Source organism: Lepeophtheirus salmonis, chromosome 6, assembly GCF_016086655.4.
Source record: "Lepeophtheirus salmonis chromosome 6, UVic_Lsal_1.4, whole genome shotgun sequence".
Classification (NCBI taxonomy): domain Eukaryota; kingdom Metazoa; phylum Arthropoda; class Copepoda; order Siphonostomatoida; family Caligidae; genus Lepeophtheirus; species Lepeophtheirus salmonis.
This window is the reverse complement of record NC_052136.2, coordinates 13,819,966-13,837,932: the sequence shown is the minus strand read 5'-3', so window position 1 is coordinate 13,837,932 and position 17,967 is coordinate 13,819,966. Positions and strand designations below refer to the sequence as shown.

The 17,967-nt window shown below is 28.8% G+C and overlaps 1 protein-coding gene across 4 annotated transcripts in view; it reads right to left on the bottom strand.

Annotated features, from left to right (window-relative positions):
• LOC121120399 (uncharacterized) overlaps positions 1 to 17,967 on the bottom strand; it is a 386,468-nt gene that overhangs the window by 206,486 nt on the left and 162,015 nt on the right. The window lies entirely within an intron of this gene.

Genomic DNA, 17,967 nt, shown 5'->3' with positions numbered 1-17,967 from the left:
TAACATTTATTTAAAAAAAACTCCAGCGTTTGGAAAAATTGGCTTACAAACGAATGATTTGGAATCCAGCTGTTTTTGTTTCTTTTTGGTTATGTATTGACCTTTTTTTAATTAGTAGTATATTTGGTAACACTCCAAATAACTTGAAATGTGTTTAAGAATGGATTAATTATTTCATATTATTTCAATACGACAGATCTTAATAATAAAAAAAGACTTTTATTAAAACTAATTATGGATTCAATATAAAAGTATCAAACTATGTAAGCCTCAAAACTTTTTGAAATATCATTTTTACACGCATAAAAGGATGAAACCAATATATATGTCAACAAATTTTTAGACATACTTTTATTTTGATTTTTTTGCACGTTTAAATCCTTTTATTTGTCAGTCCAGTTATGCCATCCAACTACTCGGTAGTAGTTCAAATTCCTATAAAACCCTAATGCAAAAATGATTTTATTCATACAAAATTTAATTATTTAAACTTTTAAGATGGTTAACATCAATCAAGCTCCATACCTACAAAAAAATATGTCACCTTTACTATCGAATAAATGTAAAAAAACCCCAGATATTTGGTTAGAATGTGTGTTGTTGCACAAATGCAAAATTTGTTATAAATTGATTGATAATAGAATTTAAGTATCTGTTGATCTCCATATTGTATAATTATAAAGATACTCTGAGAAAAAGATAAAACAAGACGGTTGGAATAATAATAGGGCATGTATGTATGTAATTGAGTCTCACTTATTCACTCATCCCTGATCAAAAAATGACTTGGGGTGGGACTTATGTAAGTTCTGAAGAGAGTAAAATTATAATGCTCCTATACAAAAATCCTATAACAAGTAATGGCGCGAGTCAAAAGATGAACCTCGCTGTTGACAATTTTAAACCTGTATATTTTCAATATGATAAATTATTTTCTATTGATTTGTCTTTCCTTAGAGTTACTTGACAACAGTATATGGGTAACTAAACAGATTGAGGAGAATAATAATTGCTTAAACACTTAGACTTCTTTATTTTAATACACGCTGATTTTTTGTTTGGTTATCTTTAAAAAAAACTTTTCATAGAGAGGTTTTAAAGGGATAGTGATTTGATACTAAAAGATGCAAAATTTAATTGGCAACACATTTTAATGTAGTTGTGGATAATTAAATGATTAAGTAGTTAGTAATTGGTGATTTTGTAAAGGAATTTAAAATGTTGGTGTTTTCGGAATAAATCCAGTTTTAATCACATGATTTGAACAAATTGGACTAAGAATTCTTGCATGACACCTGATTGGATGCAATTAATTGTTACTCTTTTGCATCATTACCCGTGGATTTATTTTTGTTCAAATAATTTTAAAATATTTCAGCTCTGAAAATAAAATGTAAATCAGTCAATTGAAGAAAGTAACTGATTTTCATATTTTGCACCAACATAAACTCTGGAGCTAAATTGCAATTATTATTATTTTATATAATATTATATCAAAACTTTTTTAGCTATATTTATTTTCAATAGCACACACAGGTTCCTCACTACTCTAACCCATGATAGCAACATACATTATTTCAAACAATAATTTATAATTAAACCGCCCCCAACCTGCTACTACTTCTACAGACTGTTTACCGCGAAATTTAAAAAATGAGTCTATATTGCCGCACCCTGTACTCCCTAAAACTGAAGTGTAACTAATTAAATATTGTACCCTTTAATCAAGGCAATATAAACACAAAATATCCTTTTGTAATCTTTGTAGCATGTATTAATGTTATTAATAACATTAATAAATCCATATTATGCAAATTTTGTCCGAATTAATGTAAAATATCATTTCTACTTTTGCAAATACATATATAATTTTGTACATTGTTCTATTTAGAAAAATATTTATTTTTTAAAAACGATAATGTATTTTTAGAAGTAGACTAGTTATTTCTATAGTGTACATACAGACAGACTTATATAACCCTAAGACAAGGAGTCTCATTAATAAAGGAGATAAGAAAGGCTTTCCATTGTTGCTAAGAAGAAAAGATACAATTTTTCAACACATATACGAGATTGGTTTGAAATGTTTCCGACCTCAACGTGAAAATGGCATCACTCCTAAATAAAAGCTAGTTACATCTATCTACCTTCTATTAACAGTTAATCATCAATGTTTCAGCCATTTTGAACATTCAGTTGTTATGTAACAGTCGTTTGAGTGAGCTGATGGGAGTGTTTTTGTGAAAATGCAAAAAACTGAGGATATGAGCTGTCATTAAATATTTGTTTCTGAAAGTGTGACCTTCAAATACCTTCAAAAATAGCAGATATATTTATTGGACCTGTTTGATTTTTAATTTTAATCGAATTTCAATTACAGATAGTGAGGAAATTTTTTGATATGGTATGAAAATGACCTATGCAGTTTTTAATTGTACTATGAGGTCATCTTTAAGTGGGATATCTCGATCTAACTATGAAAAAAGGCAAAAACTCATTACTAGTCAATTTAGACACTAAGATGACATTTTTAATTAAAATGCCTAAAATAAATTTCATAGACATTTGTTTAACTTATAAAAGTGTTCAAAAAGTTTTTCTAAAATTGTCCAATAGAGCAAAAAAAAAAAAAAAAAAAAGAAAACAAAAATTAGGAATATTTGATGATCTACCTATAGCTTACGTCTATTTTTTTTTACACTTTCAGAAAGGAAAAATGAAAATCTTTGTATATTGTTCTCTCTTTTTCTCCATAGAGTAGGAAAAAAAACACTTTGTAACTGTTTTTTTATAGTTTAAATTAATGTCTACCATAACGAATCAATGCAAAATAATATTTAATCGTGTAATTTAATTATTATTGGGCAAATAGGTAAACTTTGATCTCCTTTCAATCTTTAAACAAGATGTGCTATCTAAAGAAGGCAACGTAAATAGATTACTTCCTTACCGACTAACATTCTTTTCGCTCCACCCGTAATCGATATTCGAAAACGGCTGAAAATAAAATTCCTTGCTGAAGTATCTTTTAGAGCTCAGTCTTTGCATTTTTCTGTCTGTTATAAGATGATCACAGAAAGAGACAACGTAATTAGGAAACTACTTGCTTATTGGGAGAATCAAGGCTCACCATGTAAGCCGGAAAAGTCTGGAAACGTGACAAAAACATGGAATAGCGTCCAGAAGGTGGCAAGAATTCTTGATCACGACCCTACCAAGTCAATGCCAGTTCATGCCACAGACCAGGATGTGGATCAGAAGACAGTGAGTAATATGAATAAGAATCTTGGTGCAAAGTCTTTGGTGATGGTGGAAAGGCCACTTTTCACTCAGGATAAAATATGTCCTGAATTTTCTCAAGAATAACATAGAATTCTAGTTCTAAAGAGATTTGGCCAATATACAGCCCATACCTGAACCTGTTGGACTTTTCTTTCTGGATGCTCATTGAGTTCAAAGCCTTTAAAACTTTTCACCCCAATATTGCCACCTTGAGGGCCTTCCTTGACGAGTGCTGGGCACCAAGGACGTAAACTTATTAAATATATAACTACACTGCTTTTTTGAAGCATAGCCAGATTATGCCATTCCTTCATTGAAAAAAATAAAAATGAATGAATATACAATTTGTATGACCCGTTCTAATAAAGATCTTTCAAATAGATAATCTGATAATAATAAGTATTCAAAATACATTTATAGAGTCTTGCTTAAAAAAGTAACTAAAAATGACAGAGTAAACTGCTGATAATTTGAAGAATTATTGGGAAAAGAGCAGCTTAGTTGTAATATGAATGAAATCATTTATTAGAATAATTTTCTTCATTTAACACCTCTGTAATTAGAGTTGTAATAAAGAAATAGATTTTAGCACTTATTCGTTTATACAATATGTTTGCAACATTGATATGTCATAAGAAATTTGTATTTTTTAAAATTCTTAATTTTCTATTAATTTATATTCCATCGATAAAGTTTTTAATTCAAAAAATTGTCAAATTGCTCAAATCATGGATCAAATATGATACGTACTCATGTGGTATTACTGAGTCAAATAGGTTATTAACTGTAATGCTATTTGGTAGCATTTGTGCATGTCAAAAAAATGAAACAAAAATAAATGGTAACTCTGAAAATAGAGAGAATTTTTGGGAGGAGAGCCGCTGTGACGAAGGGGAAGGGGGTTGGGAAAGGAAATTAACAAGGATATAGGCAATAAATGTGCAACAAATCTGCAAGGTTACTCTTCCTTTTTGAGTATACGCAAATATTCAATCCGATTTCGTAAACGCCAATAATAGCTTCTATATAGTAGACCGTAGAAAATGAAGTGCACTCCTCAAAAGTTAGATAATAACGATAACAGCATAAAAAAATAAAATTCACTCTCTACATTGATCAATCAAAAAAACAAGAAAAAAGGGAGAGATAAAAAATGCAAACGGATGGTCCCACTGGTTATTAAAATAGCTATCGGTTTAAGACCTCCAAATTTGAAGGAGAGCGTGACACAATTATTAACTTAATTTTTGTTCAAAAATGAATATAATTAAAAATATATAGCATACAAGAATTCAATAAGAATTAGTTATATGTTAATTCGAAGGACTTGCTTGGGATGCACAGAATATGAGTTTGTACAAAACACGTGTTTTGGTGGAGTTTTTTTTTTTCTTAAGAAGGCATAATTTTATGGAGGTAAAAGTTAATTCATTAGACTCTGGAGCAATACTTGGTGCTTCACTAGGTTGATGTCAAGGAAAATTCCACTTATTTTATATTTTTGTAACATCTGGTATAAACCATATTTTTAATAAACACAAATTTCTATACAATTTTCATTATTTTATCGATTTTTTTGTAACAAATAAATATTCATTAGTTTTGATAAAGTTCCCTGTTAAATACAATATTTCAAACTTATACTATATTAGTAAAAAATGGGAAAGCCTTACTTTGAAAAAAGGGAAAAATCAAATACAAAATCGAACATATAAATCATTTTCACCATACCTTGATTCAAAACTGAAACATGTCTTCACGAATAATTTATTAAATATTATTATTTAAACTGCATTTATTTTAACAGGAAGTTGAAAAATCTATGAAATTCTAGATATCTGGAATAAAGAAGGCATACGAGTCAATTTTACTAATATGTGTATAATAATAAATAAAATTAAAGAATGTGCTAAAATTAAACGTTGAACACTTCTGAAATGTCGATATACAAATTTCAGAAAAGATTAAACTTTTTTTTCATTTTTTTGCAACAAATTTTAATTCTAAAAATTACGTTTGATAATAAATATAACTTTTAAACACGAAACTCATTTCTTACCACGTTTAATTAATTTCCATAAATTAACAACGAAAATTGTATTTAATTTCAAGTGCACCAAGCACTGTAATATTTTAAAAAAGAAAGATCTATGACTCAATTGGGGAAAATGACATCAATTGACATCTATAATTCTATGAGTTATACTAAAAAGTTCTGGTGAGGAAAGGTACAGCAAATTGAGATTGAAATATTTTAAGTTATTTTTAAAAGAACAGACACGTTCACAAGCTTTAAAGTGGTTTAGATGAAATGTACTAAAAAGTACTAAACCCATTCAAAAGAGCTGTTTCAGCAATAGGGTTTTACTTCACAAAATTGACATTCAATCTATTTGAAAAGTATTTCATTTCCAAAAGTAGTCGGAAATTTTATTTTTTATTTCAGTATTTTTTTAGATATTTCGAATTTGTTAGTCACTGAATTTCCTTTCAATAAAATAATATTTTCCTATCAGATAATTTAATTGTATCGAGTAAAAAAATAATTATCGTACTATGTCATCAACTTGAATTAGTTTGAGCAAAGTTTCAATGAACATTTTATATTTAACTTTTTAACATGTCATTTAGAAATTGAAATACTGATATCAGTATTGATAGTAAAAAAAAATAATCCGTATTTTTATCGAAACTAAAACTTTCTAGTACTAGAGTTTCTGAATTTACTAAAATAGCCTTTGATTAGGAACCCAGTAAATAAATTGTCAAATTATAGAAACCCAGATAAATACTGGATATAGCTAGATAACAAATACCGGGGCGGGAAAAAAAGTCTTTAAACTTGGTTTTTGCTTCAGAAATCAAGGTTTTTGTGAATGTCATAAAATTGTTCTTGTAAAATAACAATAAAAAAAAATGAAAAAACCTCTAAAAAACTTAATTTTCCTTCGTGTTTTAGAAGACAAAAAACACCATCTGGACGGACCAACGAATTTCACTCCGTGCACTTTTGGACGCTGGCAAGAAACCAACGGAGATTGTCATGTTACCATGAGTCCATACCAGCTACTTGGACATGAACGTAGTGTTCAAACAGGATGGTGCGCCTGCAAACACGTCCAAAAAGGCCTAGAAGTGGTTGGATGACAACTTGCCTTTCTGGTCAAAGAAAATGTGACCCCCTACTCCCCAGATGCCGACCCATTGGACTTCGCTTTTTGGGTCATGTTGAGTTCAAGGCCTACACCAAACGTCATCCTTTTGCAAAAGTCTTCTGAATATTGTTTTTTCTAGAAAAAACCTGAATTAGTCATTCTTACGTGACATTATATCTTATGTCACCAATTTTATCTGCCATGTGTTTTTATCTGTGGAGTTGTTTGGTTTTAAATAATTTTGCAAATTATAAACATGAGCTGAAAATTGTTTTGTTTTTTTCCCTGTATATTATAAATTGAAGCAATTAACTGATTTTCATAAACTGTTCAATGAAAAATTCAGGAGTTAAAATGCAATTACTTTGATTGACAAATAATATTCAGTCAAAGAAATGTTTGGCAATATTTTTTGCCGGTGGTAATTTCACGTTCCCCACTACCCCACTACCTGTATCTACAATAAAACTTTGAAATCACGCCTCTAAAATGAAACCTCGCCCAACTGCCAACTACTTCAACAGTCTAATTACGACGTATTATCAAGAGGATGTTATGTTTCCACAACCTGTATAATAGTAAAATACGCAACCCACTTGCACACATAACTAGAATCTATGTTGCTCTATTTTACAAAAAATATGTGTCCTCTAAAATGTCTGCTTCATCAACACAAATGTATTTATCGTATATTCTACTATAAATAAGGACCTTTTGTGGATATATGGAATAATATTAATGAATTATATATACTTAATTAAATGCTGGATTTAATAGGAATTTTCATTAGGTGTAAAACCCCAATAAATTTCGGTAAAAAGAGATAATAAAATTCCAAGAGGGTAACCCTAGTAGCTAGACATGTGATATTTAGGTATAATAAAAATCTTTGAATTTGGCAAGGCAATTAAAACCAATTATACTCTTATAACAAATCTTCTAATTTATAAATATGTATATATATTTTTTGGCTTTTATAAATGGGACTAGAATAGAGGAATATTTTATCTTAAGCCTTAGTTATTTATATGTATTTATAAATAGAAGATTAGCTAAATGCGAGGAGGCAAGTGAAGGGAAAGATAGAGAGAGAGAGAAAGATTATTTAAAATAAAAAAAAACTATCCTGTGCAATATATGTACAAAAATGGATGTAAAATCTTCCATTTATGCTAATGCTTCTATTAAACAAGTTCTTAAAAAACAATTCAATTTGTAATGGAAAAATTTACAATCATCTAAGAAAAATTATATTAATTAAATGCATCAATATGTATGAATATATTGTTTATTTGCCCATAAAAATATACTTTGAAAGATTTTTATTTGATTTACTGTCCATTGATATAAATATAGTCCTGAGCAATTGTGCAGTTGTTGTATAAATAAATAATTTAGTTTAAACTTAGCAGTCCACATTAGAGCAATATTTACTATAGGGGTATTAATCTAAATACTTACATACATTACAAAACTACTCAAACTGTATTTACCATAGTTGTCAGCTGTTGAGTTTTCTTCTTCTTATCCTTAAATCAGTGTTCTTATAATATTTATTTGTTGCATACGAATTAGTTATTATTAAGCAGTCATAAATTAACAACTATTAGTGAAAAATATTTTTATAGTTGGAAGAAATGTCTACCTACCAACTGAATTTGGGTATTTTTTCTGTTTCATTTAGTAGGATAGTTAGTGAGGTACAATAAAAGTAACGACACCCCCAATGTTATTATAACAATAACTAATAATTATGTTTTAATATTAATAACATTAGGTTATTCATTGTTTTGTTATTAATAATTAAAAAAAGTGTAACCTTAAATCAGATCCATTTTATTAAAGTCCAAAGTTTCGGTAAAATGCTAGTAAAATTCGAAAAGAGTATCATTATAATTTAGATCTAGGATTTGTAAGTTTAACATCTATTTCTACAGATCTGAACCGACCCCGTTCCAAAAAAATATATCTATCTGTCCCTTCTTTAGTTGTAAGTGACTGATTTTAAAATTCTGGTACTTGATATTGTATTAATGAAATATCAAATATCGGCAAATGTTTAATATTTTTTTATTTAATCTAAGAATGACAAACAATAGTAGAACACAATACTCAAGATCTCAACATTAATTCGTGTGGGTCATACTCCAACTCAGAATTCAAAACTATTGGGAGTGCTAAGGAATACTGTTTATAAGGGCAACAACAGGATGCAGATCCTGTACACATATTCAAAACCCCCAAATCATTCTTGTCAAAAAATATCAATTATTGGAAAAAGGAAAAACCACCAACCATTAGCCCAGATGCTAATCCTTTTTATTATTTCTTCAGACTACATCTTGAGATAAAGGCATGTCAAGAACGTCAGGGAAATGGATAGTCAAACAACTGGTGATTAGGCTTGAAATGAAATGAAGACAGACTACATTCGTAAGTTCTGAGTTGTTAAGGATTAGTGCTATAATAAAAACTGATGATGGCAGAAGGGAGTAGAGAAATAGCTGACAGTATTTAACATATCATGAAATATATAAAGCATTTAAGAATAATGAAGAAAGTGGGCCCACTACTCGTTAAAAGCAAAACAAATTCATAATAAAGAAATATAAACTTTAAATTTAAAGCAACATTAAAAAATGAAAAGATTAAAAAAGAACCAAATAAAATTAGAATGTCAAACATTTCTTAAAATTCTTTTACAATCCCTTCCTTTGTAGTGAGTCAAAGATGAAAGATTTATTCAGCTGCTGTGAACCATGTATCAGTTCCTATGTTCGAAATTTTCAACGCTATGACCGCATAACTAGTGAACGTAGCCAAAAGTATATTTATTACTTCTTCAGTTTGAATCGGTTCCTACGAATAAGTGTTAAATTATCAGAAAATAATGAATATTGAATATTTTCAAATCATGATCGAATAATTTCAAATGCTCATTTTTTTAGATAACAAAAGCAAGGCTAATGTTTATCGTCGAGGTCACATTTAAAATAAAGTTGGACCTTTTTTAGGGAATATTATATTTTAACATTTTTTAAATGTTTTTATTTAAATTTTTTTAATTCTATATAAATATGAAAATATGATTAAAATGTTAATAGATCAAATGGAAAAAATTGAGAAAAATTAGTAATCGTATATTCTCATTTCAATAAATTTTTTTACATATAACGTCTGTCTGCTCGTAATGAGGGATTTTGAGGTTTAATACTAAAAAGTGAATTGATTTTTTTTATGAAAGTCCCATTAATCATGTCATTGAATAACATTCAATAGTCTTGACATGGCCTTGAGAAAAAGATATAATCAATATAAATCTGCAATCAGATAGTAAATGTTGTAATACCTCTTAGTAATCATCTGAGTCTGCTCTTCCAGATTTCAGGGAAAAGTTTTTGTGATTATGTGCGATCTACATATTATAGAAAATAAGGTTAGGTCATTTTTAAATACTATGCACAAGCGCTTTCTTTTTCCTTGGAGTGTACGAGTGCTTTTTATAAACTGTACACAAATTATTATTGAATTAAAAACCAAGTTTTAATTTGTTTCAATATTTTTTTAATCATAAATATTCATAAAAACCACCCGTCACGCAGTCTCTTTTCAACATGAAAAACACATAAATTACTAACTTTTCTGCTTCAAATATTGCTTTTTAACGACTTACATAAGAACAACCAATATGTTACTAAAAATATCAATTTTTGCAAGAAAAAAAAAAAAAAATGAGTGTGCCCATGGAAGGAAATCGTGTTAGAAAATATGTCTTTCATTTTTATATTTACTTTTTTTTTCATTTTTTGTCTGTGCAAGCTTTTAATCTTACAAGATGATAACATAAAACTTTGTAGGGAGTAAAATATATATCATAAATATAAAATTACTAGAGAACGAAGTTCTACACATATATTTATGAGAAAAATGACCTCAATGAAAAATTTACGATATTTTTGTAAAAAAACTTTGAATCAAAAAGTTTTTTTCTTCTACTTTCTTTTATTTCCTTGGTGCATACATATGTATATCCTATTATTTATAGTTTACACTTCCCAATGGATCTCTTTATAATAAAGTTGCAAATGTAATCGGAAGTTTTATATAAAAAGAAGGAGGGGGGATGTACATCTGTAAGTGTGGAAAAGATACTTGGATCAATGGATATCCACTTTCATATTATATCGACGACTATACAGGGTGCACAAGCTATATCTGCCACCACTTTGGTGTGGTCTCTTGGGCAAACACAGGCACTTATGCAGCTGATTAGATGGCTTGCTCAAACTAACACCAGTTGGATAAAAATGTCACAAATATTTGGAAAAAGGTAGGGAGACCTCCATAGAATCTACGCCAGGAACGAAAACAGAATAATTCTTCGAACGCAAGCATTCATTTAGACGTTCATTTGTAAGGTTAGGATTGAATTTTAGGCTTCTTTTCTCTCAAGGTGGTTTTGAGGTAACAGCAAAGCGATCTGAGGTGAAAGGTCGTCATGGGTCCTCATATATCTCAGGGATAACACTGATGTATATTTGGACTTGTTAATGACCAAGATGAAGCCATGGATCGACATAGTCGCTAATGGGAGGCTTTACATGAGGCAGTCGATATCAAGTCCCTGTCACACCTCAAAAAAAAAGTATCAAGTATCAAATGGCTTGGATACAATTTTGACAACTTCATTTTATTGAACTTTTTGCATCCAAACTCAGCGGCTCCTAATCCAATAGATTTTCGTTTGTTTGTGGGACACCTTCTAATCACTAATCAACTGAACTCCCTGCAAAACCAACAACAAATTATTAATTCGGATCTAGAAGGAATTCCAGGATTTGCCAAGGGACCAAGTGGCCAAGGTCTACTCGCACTTTTGGCCTCGTATAGACACTGTAATAAAGACTGAAGGTGATTTTATTGAATAAAATAAATAAAAATCCATCAAGCTTTCAGATTTTGGTTTTATTTTTTAATTTGATATGTGCATGGAGAGATAATTGCATTTGGAAAAAGTCCTTTTGACTGCACTAATAACTTATTCACCCTGTATATATATATATTAAAAAAATACCATTCATATTAGATATGTATGTTCCAAGATGAATTTATGATTAGAAAGCTCCTGAATAAATCTCTGTTTTTTCAACCATAAAATCCCATAGCTTCTGCTCCATTTCTTTAAGTACATATACGAGTCTTTGACCTTCAAATTGACCTTTTACAAAATATTTTTTCAAAAAAAAAAATCCTTTCTTTTTTTTCCAGTTTGTACAGGGTGACTCTAGGGAATGATTTACATTGGCTTTCATTATTTTTAAACACTTTATAATGACCACAAATCTGATTGAAAATGATTTCATTCGATAGTTGTGACTCACTCTTTTGATGGAGGTGCAATTTGTTTTATTCCAACATGCGGAAATAATCATTGTTTTGTTACACTCCCTTTGGTAAATTTTGCAAGAACAAATTAGGTTTGTGACTCTCAAAACAATACAATGCATCAATGACCAACTGATAGTGGTAAAATATGATATATTGTGCGGGTAAAAAAAAAAAAGGTTGGAGTCTCTCAAGGGGCATGATTTGATTGAGATAAGCATAATCAGTGTATGTGAACAAAAGGGAGTTCCAACTTTGACATACGGGTTCACCAAGAATACGTCTTATCGAGAATTAAATAAAATTATATGAATGTAGGAAATACTTGTCCTAGGATTGTGCTCCAACAAGAGTAAAATGTTGTCTAATACAAATTTAATAAATCATGGGACATTGACAGATTGCCGACCTCATTCCATGAAAATATTCCTCTTAATTAATTATTTTTGAGGCGTAATCAAGAGGAAGGCTTGTCAATTCCAGCATGCCTTCAATGTGTCCCTTGATAATGAGTAGGATCTCATTAATCAGAAATAAATTGTCGGCATCCACTCTAGGCTAGATAAATGGGTCGTCACTTAAAATAATTAACCTAGCTACTTATACGATTTTTTTAAATTATTGATATTATAAAATATCATTTACAATTACCGGGTCAAAATGAAAAAAAATCATTAAAAATAAGTAATTTTCAGCAAAAATGAAAATATTAAAAATAATTTTAACTTCCTTTTCTAATGTTTAGATCTACATATTTATGAAAAAACTAGAAATGTTAATAAAAGGTGTTATTTTTAAGTTACGGTTGAAATTGGGTCATATTCAGCCGACGATGAAACAAAAGTAATTTACTAAATCGAATAAGATATTTGAAAACTTTTTTAATTAAAATTTAAGACAATTTTCATTATTTTGTATGAATAAATGACATTTTGTTGCCTCATGGTAAAAGGGGCATAGCTCAAAATTTTGGAGGTTATGTCTTCGCCAGGTACATATTTAGTATGATGTAATCAAGCTGCATGTACCAATTTCACTGCCAATATAGTATAGTACTGTTTTAAAGCGTCAGTATCAAGGTAATACCAAACAATACTATCATAAAATACATCTGATATATTAATAATACTTTCCAATATTTTGAAAAATACCACAATTATATTGACTCTTCCTTTTAAAAAAATGGAAAGAGGGGAATTTCAAAGTATCGCCCTGTATTTGATTTCAATGTATTTATACTTTTTCTCTCTCTCTATCTGAGTTTCCTTCCTTTTTTATTAGCAGGATATGAACAAACTGCATAAACCCTTACTCCTAACCAAATTTATATTCAACTACTCGAGGGACTCTTTTCTGTTTATAGCATAACTTGTCACAATTGTAAGAGAAATAATAGAGCCACATACGTATCTATAGACGTGGAATGTTATCAATCATGAACCAGAAAGAATGGAATAGAAAGGGAATAAAAATGGTTTTATTTTTGTTATTGTTATTGTTTTGGTTGTGGTCTTGAGGGAGGGGGGACGTGAGGGGGATGGATAGATGAGGGGAGAGAGGGCTAAGGTAAGGCAACGATAATATTTATATGAAAAAAGATGATGGAGCAAAAGGGAGTAAGAATCAAATGATTGCTACTGATCTCATCATCAATGGTTATACATAGAACCATAAATGGACATTGTCTATTTAGGAATATACTGTATTACAAGTGTAGTCACAATAGAATTTTATATAGAATGAAGCACTAACTCACTACATTGGTCAATTTAAACTAATATAGATAAATAGTTATACTTATGAAATGTTGATATTGATAGACAGTGTTGGTGTTAAAGATTTGGGCATTGTGAGATATTATGGCCACAACATTTGAGAGTTTGGGAGAAACTTATTTTACTATATTTGCTGATTAATTACTAAAATTCAAAGTTGAGTGAAAGCTTTGATTCCAACCCAATAATTGTTTTTTTAAAATGAAAACTGAATAAATACAATAGTTCCATAACGAAAAAGACTTTTTTAAATTGGTTGTCGTTCTACGTTCTACGAATAAGAATGTATTTTAATTCCCTAGATTAGTCGACCAGTCATTATTAATCAAAAACATTAACTCATATTACCCTGTCCCTTATTATATTTTCAATTTTGACTGCAAATCTGAAACAATCTAATCTTTATCTACGTACATATATATACGTTATAAAACTCTCCGTCCCTAATAACAATAACCATTTTTTATGGTTGTACATAATTCAATAATATTATAAATAAAACTCTTGTTCTTATTTATCTTTTATATGATTTTAAAAATGATTTAATAGATTCACTCTTATACTAAACTTCATCCTTATTTTCAAAAGCAAACCCCCTTCCCTTCCAATCCCCTCTAATACACATGATTTGAATAATAATAGTTAGAATGTACTAAAAAAATATATGTTTATAACAAAATATTGTAATAATCAATGATGGTGCAAATTACAGTTGCTTCATTATCAACAAATTCATGTTCCAATAATATTTGACATAGTAGTTAACTTTTAATCTACTAATGGCCAATCATTTCGCTACATTTTCCTCTTTGTACATCTAACCATAAAAAATAAATATAAAAATTCATTCAGAGAATCGTAATAACCTAAAGGGAAGCATATTTGGGTATTTTTTTACAGCAGTATATTCAGTCATATTATGAACATTTTCTAAAAGATTTATCCTTACTATATATTCCAGATTAATGTCTACTATCTCGTTTCTGGGTTAATATTTTTTCCCTCTTAATAAATACTTTGTCTCCTAGATTGAATTATAGCTTACTATCGTAATTTTGAGGCCCTTCAGGCTATTTTTGGGGCGGAACATTCCGTTTTTCCAAATAGTATTATTGGTTCAAAATTTTCAATTTTTAAGACAGTTCTAAATTATTAAAACAAGATACACAATATTTTAACTGCTTCACCGAATACCAAAATTTATAAAAGAGTATAATTTTTGACTCAGTACAATCGATCTAAATATGGCCAATATCGATCTAAAAGTGCCATTTAAAGAAAATGAAATAACCTTTACCACGTCAATAATGGCATAAGAGACTGAAAAAAAAAACAAGGCAAATTTGAAAAACCCATCAATAGTTTGTTAATAAAAGTGTAAAATCTTAATTTATTTCGAATAGTTGTTGTATTTACATTCAAATATTTACTCCTTCAATCCTTCTTTATTTATTTTCTAATATCCAAGATATTTTATATTGTAAAACTTTCTCTAATATATTTTTCACAAAATCTTTATCTTAAGAAAACATCTAAAAATAAATTTAAAAAAAATAATAACAGTTTAATACTTAATATATATTAGGTCACATGGAGTAATTTTAGTGCTATAATATTTGCTTATACTTAATCGGTGCAAATCTACCGAGTATAATAGGTAAATTACATAAATAACGCTTTATATTTTGAGTAATTAAATTTAGGGATCAGAAACCTAAGATCAATCAGAGAACAATAACTAGTCCATGTAATAGTTAACTTATTGACTTCATCACAGAAATTTGAAAATATAACGTTTTAGTAATATTTTTGGAATACACATTACGGTAATAATTTACTATTAATATTATTCAACAAGAAGATGGAAAGAGTAAATTTTTGTATAAAGGAAGTGGTTACAAGATTTCTAACTAACACAATCCTGATGTCACGAAAATTCAAATATTATATGTGAAATTATGCGTCGTTTATATTGCATCATTTATCGCTGTAGGAGTTTAACATGGATTTATATCTTTTTACATAAAAGGATAAAAAAAGAGATTTAAAAAACAAATGAAAAACAAAGGCCATATTGAAATTAATATTCATAGATAGACAATGATGTAATTACATGAATATATTAAAAAATGCATTTGGAAGCATTTGTTAACTTTAAAGAGAGGAAAAATTCTTTTTTTTTTTTTTTTTTTTTGTATAAAATGCCTTCAAAAGACAGTTTGATTTTTACATACTAAGTAAATGCAATGAAAACAAAATCATACAAATCATTTTTTTACTGACTTGTATATTATATGCGCTATGTTTTTTTGTATATTTTGAAGATGTGAGCAAGCAATGCTGAGACAACAGTCTTGAAAACTATGTATAATATTTTATGCTTTGATTGTTGTTATATACTTAAATACAAATGTTTCTTAATTGATTCTTTTATTAATTCACAAAAATGATTATAATTAAGAAAATACAAATTAATAAGCATATTTAGAGATTTTAGGCTTTTTATAATGTGTAAGGGAATTTCAAAGGAAAAGTTAAAAGCGAAAAAGCTAATCTCTTACATTTTTTTATTTTATCTTTTAAAACTTGATGATAATGATGCATTATAACAGCAATCCACTATTATTTCAGATGTGTAAAACGATGTACCAATGTAGTCAAGAATAAATTCTTAACGTTGTTTGAAAAATGGGTAAAGTACCAATTACTTTGGGTAACAGTTGAGATTGCAGACAAATTAAATGGGAGCGAACATAAAACTGTTACTTTTGTAAGATTCACAATGAAAGAACTGACCCGCATACTACCTGAGGGCTTTTCATAGTCTTCTGCCCTTCAAAGCATCAAAAAGATAGTTGAAGTTCAAATCTATGTTAAACTGCGTAAAGAATGTTATATCACTTTTGACCATAAAAAACAACTGATGATGACCAAATTGTATTTTATATTAGATCGTGATGCAAGGTGTGTGATTTTTTTTTTTTTTTTTGTGTTGGTATATTAATTGTTTAATTTTCTGATGGGAGTAAACTACTACAGTCAATTATATTCGAAACCTTATTGAACTTTTGTGTATGCATACAAAGGACAGAGATTAACCTTGAATTATGATGGGGAGTTATAATATTAAGTCTTTATTGGACTCAAAGTAAAATTAAGGACCGACATTTAAGCAATCCATGGCCTTGTTTATTTCCTTCTTTCCCCTCTTAACAGCTACTTGTAGCTGATCTAATGAAACGTCATTTGAATTAAGCTACTCTCCTCCAAAATATTCTGCAAATTTAATCAAAATTACCATCTTCATTTTCGTTTTCTTTTTTTTAATATGCCCAAAATAGGTACATCCAATTTTCATTAGTATTTTTATAAATCTATTTGGCTATCATAATCTGAAGGGCAACTAAGGATTTTGAAATTTTGTAATTCTCCTTTCCATAGAGTCCTTTTGTTATGACTAGTGTCCTTTTTTTCTTGGGAATTACTTTTGAAGGGAAATGTTTATTTATATCCTTACAAGCTGTGCAACTTTTCTAAATTAAAATATGCAGAGAGGGAGGAGAGATCAATCATCACAATTTCCTATTTATTTAAATATACCATAGGATGATTCCATATTGTAACAGATTTCATTCTAATTGCTTTCTAAAATGGAATCGATTATGTTTTGACATTTGGCTCATCAATCCAATATTATTGATGGGAGATGAGGACAACGCCTCCCCTTTCTTTGATATTTTGTACAATGTACTTACATTTTTAAACCAAGCTAATATAATTTATTTCCTATATCCAAAAATATACAAATTTGTTTTTTAGAAAGGGTGTTTTGAAAATGATGTAAAAAAATGTATTAAATATTATTTTATTTCCACATATTTTGACTTTGAAGCTAAGACTTTGGAACAAGTAGATTACGTTTTATATATGAAATGAATACTTCAAAATTACATGAACATTTTCTCAGATGAAAAATATCCTTTGCTCAGATGATTATTCTATTACTCGGAATTTAAAAGTATTCATTTGATATTGCTGTGATTTCTTTAGGTTCAAATATTACATATGTGGCACAGGCCTTTGGACTTGTACTTGTGAACTCTCAGGTTTGCTATGTTTTCATAGAAATCAGACTCGTCTTCATTTATTGTGAGTCCATAGACCTTTTTTCTGTTTTGTATTATTCATAAAAGTTTATTAAGGATTATTTTTTGGCAATTGAAAGGAAGTTTCATGAAGAGTGTACTGTGATCTTCTTAATTTAATCTTTTTCTAAAAAGCAAACTAGGCACTGTAAATACTTCTCTGCTGTTTTTTTCTAATATAATTTTTCTAAATATATTTGCAAAATTGAAACAAAAATGTTTTGT